This window comes from Drosophila elegans, unplaced genomic scaffold (assembly GCF_018152505.1).
Source record: "Drosophila elegans isolate 14027-0461.03 unplaced genomic scaffold, ASM1815250v1 contig_149, whole genome shotgun sequence".
NCBI lineage: Eukaryota > Metazoa > Arthropoda > Insecta > Diptera > Drosophilidae > Drosophila > Drosophila elegans.
In genome coordinates, this window is record NW_024545513.1 from 17880718 (window position 1) to 17886717 (window position 6000).

Genomic DNA, 6000 nt, shown 5'->3' on the forward strand with positions numbered 1-6000 from the left:
TTATTAAGTAATAAAATTGTTCGACAGGTAAACATTTTTATTTTAATTGCTGATTGCAGATTTTTTAAATGTGTTATTTTGAAGAGATTTGTTAAAAAAAACCCATTTGACAGTCTTTTGTTGAAACTTGGGCAATATAACACGCACCGCTAAATGAAAGACTGTTTTGTGAAGCTTAGTCAAAATGAACCGTTCGTATGAGTGATAACTTTAAAGACAATGCAAAGAACCAAAATCTGGTAGGATTTAAGTCAATCAAGGCGCTTGTAATGAGCGGGTGAGAAAAGATATATTCTCACACGCTTACTACTTACATATTTGGACCGTCCTAATGTACATAACAATATGAAGCAAATATATATTTGCATCTTTATCTTTATAGTTTTAATTACATGCAACTACTCTATTATTTTGTATACATTTAAGTAACGCTTTGGAGTGAGCATGGCAGGTTAATTGCTGCTTACTTGCTGCGGGCCAAGCTCCACAAATAACTCAATTAGAGCTGCCAGAATTCTGCCCCTCAGCCGTTGACCAATTGGGCATTTTCACCTGGCGCTAACTTCGTTTCTTCGATCCAAAACTTTGCCCTGGCAGGCGGGCGCGTTGATGAAGGAGTGCAGCAAGGTGCGAAGACCGTCGGCAGGACATGGAAAGGACATGGAGCAAGGAGCAAGGAGCTGGAGCACCGGGAACAAACAGCCAACAAAAAGCAAACTCAACGCAAAGCAAAAACCCGAGGGAAATACACCTGCCAGCCAGCCCCCGCGATTTTCACTTGAGCTGCAGTTTGCAAATAAATAAAAGCATAAAAGCGCAAAAGTGCGCGGCGGCGGAACTTGGCCCAAAAAATAGCGTGAAAATGTAAGCGAAAAACAAAGTTAATTGTCGGCAGCCACCCATCTCTCTGCTTGTCCCGCTTTTTCCGATTTTCCCGCTTTTCCGGCTTTTTACCAGCACACAGACACAAGTGCATAAATAATGAAATCTGTCTGCAGCTCTCAGCGATCTCGAATTAGTCGCAAGTGGCAGACTAAATGGCAATCATTCAGCGGGAGACTTTCAACTGGCAAACAAACTGGCAACTGGAAAGTGGAAAGTGGAAGCAGCTCAGGATCCCCTTCCCCAAAAGGGCATCCGTCGGCAGTCTGGCAAAGTTTCGGCACGGAAATCTCAGGCCGCCTTGGGTGTAAAGTTGTGCATCTTCAGGAGTGGCAGTCATTAAAAAAATTGCGAGGAAGAATCACAAGAAAGTCTGCCTCTTTATAGAGAAGTTTTTCTAAATAATGCCATTACACGTCACGTTTAAGCCATACATTTTGTTATTAACCTACAGTTGATTAATAATTTCGAAAAAGTTTGTTATGAACGCAATAAATACTCACCACCACAATTTATTTAATATTTTGTTAAAAAAGATTTTAGTTTGCACTTTCAACTTTTAAACAATCGATTTTAGATAAATCTGCACTTAACATGTTAAATATTATGTCTGCTGTACTTTTTGGCAAATACATTTTTTTTTAATTTTTTAATTACCTAATTAAAGATGGTTTCCAAGTAAAAATATAATATTAAATGGCATGGAAAAGGAAAACATATTAACTATTATGAATTAAAAATCCTTAAAGTGATTGTCTTATTTTGTATGTGGTCTCTATTTTGGTATTTTATTTTATGCTGTGTAACTTATTTTTTCAATATTGGCATGGCAAGTACATACTTTTAAATAGGAACAATAACTAAGAAATATTTAAACTTCTTAGATATTTATGCATTGCGATTGCATATTTTATTGTTATATATAGCCAAAATATTAATGCCTTTAATCTTGTCCACTTTTTGTATCGATTTTTCAGCTTCTTATTTGTAAGCGTTTTTGCAGACTCCTGCCGCTGTTCCAATTTCACAGATAGCTACCAATCAATATGTCAACTCGAGAGACTTTCAAATCTCCTTAGCCTCGGCCACGCCTCCTGCGAAATCCCCTCCTTTGGCGGGCCTAAGAACCCACTGAGCAGAACGCCTGTAAATTCCGCCGCCCCTGTTACGTGGGCAATATTTGATATATATATTTTTGTTCTAGCTTCAGTGTGTTGGCGCGGCATAAGCTTGCTTACTTATCATAAGGAACAGTTACAGTTAAATTTAAGTGACTGCCATTGTACAGCCACCCAAAGAAACCCCCTCCTCGCGTTTTAGCCACTTCCATGCGATTTTGTCAATTTCGTTTTACGCGCTGCGACTCTTAAATAAAAAGGATGCTTCCTTCGGCTCCACCCACTTCCGGTTCCATCATCCACCACCACCCCCTCCTCCGCCTTACCTCGCATTTTCCACATTTTCCGCCCGCCATATGCGCACTGATGCCAGCAGAAATCCGTGCGATGTTGCCGTCAAAATGTGTTCACACACGCGGCCACGCCTCCATTGCCACCTTTCTCCGCCTTTCTCCATGCTTTGGGGTTGTGGGGCTGTGGGGCTGTGGAGACCCTTCTCAGTTCCAGTCATAGAATGCTCGCGTAGACAAAAGAAATGCCAGAAGATGCAACTTCGATTTCAATTGAGCCAAATGCAACTTGACAACGCTGACGACGTCACTTTGTAAGTTGCTAGCGTCCTATACCCAACCTCTCTCACTCTCAAGGATGCTGTACCATAACACCCTGAAGTCCCTTTCCCCCACCGGTTTTCCCGGCCTCAGTAAGCCAGCTTCTTCACTTACAGTGTGTACATCAAAGTCATCGACAAGTCGCTTCGGGGAGTGCACTCGAAAAAGTATCACGCACTTGCCGCATTACTCAAGCAATTTCGAATTTAATTTAATTAAAGTTTAAGCATGCTTTACAAAAATGGGTTAGAAGCAATTCCCCTTAACTGTGCCTTAAAAACTAGCCTCAATACAAAAACTTTGTTTATATGCATACTCATACACAATTAACTAACAAAAAAGAATGAAAAAATTAACATAATTATAATTAAAATTAAATTTTTGCAATTAAGTTTTTTACTCCGTAATTAAAGACAAAGTGCTTTAAGAACCAACCTTAAAACAGTTTACGAAAATAACAAACTAAATTAAGCTTGGTTGTTACCAATGAATAACTTTAGATAATCAAATACTCAGCAATCAAAGTCAGTTTTATATACTTAAAATATGCGTTAAAAGTTCTCAATGTATTAATTCATAATTAAAATCGATTGCAAGCATTGCGAAACAAATTGCCATGAACTTTTTAATCTACAATGCTATATATAAAGTGCTTGGAATTAGATCCATATTTTTTGGGAGTGTTAAACACCATTGGAGAAGTTAGAGTAGTTGACTTGCCACTTAGCTGCTTACCTTTAAATGCCAAACAAGGCGACACGGAGGGGGCGTGACACTTGGGACTGGGCGCAAATGGATAGCTGATAGAATTCGCTGGCGGATTCAGATGGAGGATTGGATGCAGGTGGAAATGGAGATGGAGATTTGGATGAAGATGGAGATGTGGATGTCGATGAGGATGAGGATAGCGATGAAGACATATGCTAATCTACATCGAAGGTAAGCATCGACAATGGATGGCAGGATCCAAATGGCTGGAAAATTCCTTTGTCTTTAATGCATGAGCATTTTCTATCAGCTAATGTGAAAGGTAAGGTGACATTTTTAAAAATTTAAAAGCACTTTGCTGATATTTAAAACGCATTTATTTCCCAATGCATCGAATATAATTTAAACGAGAAATCTGGTGGAATTTTGATTTCAACATTTTCTTAATTTTAAATTAAGGAGTTAAGTGTATTTTGGTAACCCAAATGAACAATTAAATATATAAGATTAAAATAAAATTTAGTATTTAACCGATAACATTTTAATTAAACATAAATAATTATTTTAGTTATATTTAAAAACTCTTTTCCATACAAATTCGAAATACGCTTTGTGTTTAATAATGTTTCTGATTAAGATTATTTTAGGTGTTTATATATACTTATGAAATGGTTTAAACTTCTTAATTGTACACCTGAATTAAATTGAAACCGTTGCCCAATTTGAAATTCAATTCAAATCAATCGGCCTAAAGCGTTGAATTTCGGGATGAATCTTGCGGGTTGCGATATCCGTTTCCGGTCGCTGTTGTTGTTTGGCCTGCAAGTGTGTTTATTAACTTCATTTGTGTTTAAGCAGCAAAAACGGTTTGCATTTCACTTGGGAGTTCGGGTGGAAAATGAGGGAAAATTCGGTGTGTAAGAAGCGAATTTACGGGACTGCAAAAGAAAGCGGTGTTCGAGCAAGTTTTCGGCGAAACTTTTACCTTTCACTGCACTTCAGTTGCTGCTTTTATCACCCTTTTTCACAGAACCACGCCCCCCAATCCAACACCACCCCTGTTTTCACCTGTTGTTTTTGTATTTTATCCACCTGAGCGCCCAAAGCTGTGCTTTAAAAAATTAACTTGAGACGCTGATGATGATGGCGCTGAGGATGCGGATGCGGATGTGGATGTGGCTCTTTCCAGGACTTTTTATCCCAGGGACTGCGCACTTAATGAGCGTTTAATTGGCTTCATTGTTTACATTGTGGGCGTGTCCTTCGGGGCCGGCGCGGGTTTGGCTGATTGAATTTCTTGAGGAAACTTTTTAATTACATCCCATTGTTGCTGCAACAAAGCAAACAATCAAACAAACAACAACAAAAACAACAACAACAACAACAGAAATGATGGAAAGTGTTTGGAAGGCAAATTCACTGCTCAGTGCGTTTATAAACGCGTGTGCGATTTTCATTTGGCAAATTGCTCGGGCGGCCATAAAAAATGTAGAAGGAAATGTAAAATCTGCTACAAAGACAAGATCCCGTCCCCATTTTCTGCGCTCCCCCCGATTTATTTACAAATGCTGCAGCATTTTATGTGGCCATTAAAATATTTTATTGCTCTTGGCGTAAATTTTAAGCAACAATAAAACGTATAGGCAGCGGCCAGCAAAAACCCAGAAACACAGCCACAAAAACGTGAGCCAGCCTCAATAAGATCTCCCGAAGAAACCACTTCGTAAATCCGGCAAGAAAAAGACAGTTGTTCAAAAAAGAGTTTGGCTATGGGAACTAGGGAATACTCTACTAAATCTACTAAAAACAAGCAAAAAACAACTGAAAGCTTTGCTTCATTAGAATAAATAAATAAAATGGTCTGTTTTTCCTGTAGAAATCTGTTTAGGACTTGAGCAAAATAATAAATATGGGTTTGATTTTCTAGAAAATAGATCCTTGGCATTGTCATTATTCTACATAATAATTATATATTTTTATCCTATCCTTATCCTTATCCTTAAATCCTTTTTTTTTTAGTTTTTGAGTAAGCCAAAATACAGACCTTTTTTCTGACCAAATATCGTAGTGCCCCTGAATTTTCGAAACGCCCACATTCTTGAAACCGGCCGCGTGGCAAGGCGTTTTCCCGGCGATTTTCCCTTTTGCAATTCGGTGGAAATTTAATTTGCATTTGCGCATAAAATGCTGCTCCATCACTAGCTGCTCCATGGGTGTGGGTGAAAAGGGGCGGTTGGCCACGCCCGCTAGTTTGACTTACACCTTAAAGACCCCCTCATGTGCGGGTCTCCTTCGGTTCCGGTTTTCCGTTTTTCCGTTACCCCAACGCTTTTCCTCAGCCATATTTATGGCAGCAGCTGTTCTCACCCCACTGTTCGGAAAAATGTTGAAAAAATATGGGGGGAAAAAATGAGAAAGGGGAGGGGGGGGCAGCCCTCCGCCCATGTTACGCATACAAATGGCAGCCAATTGATTTACTTGTGCTGGCAGTCATTTGTTCTACTCCCCTCCAACTCCACAACGAAGCAGCTTAAATTTTACTATTGGAAAATGGAAATCGTCGTGAAAACCCGGGTCTGCATTTTATGGCAGTCCCATGTAAATTATGTTTGTGATGCCCAGAAACGGGAATCGCGAAAATCGGTTGAAAAAAAACAGCACCCACTCGCACCAATTTCGTT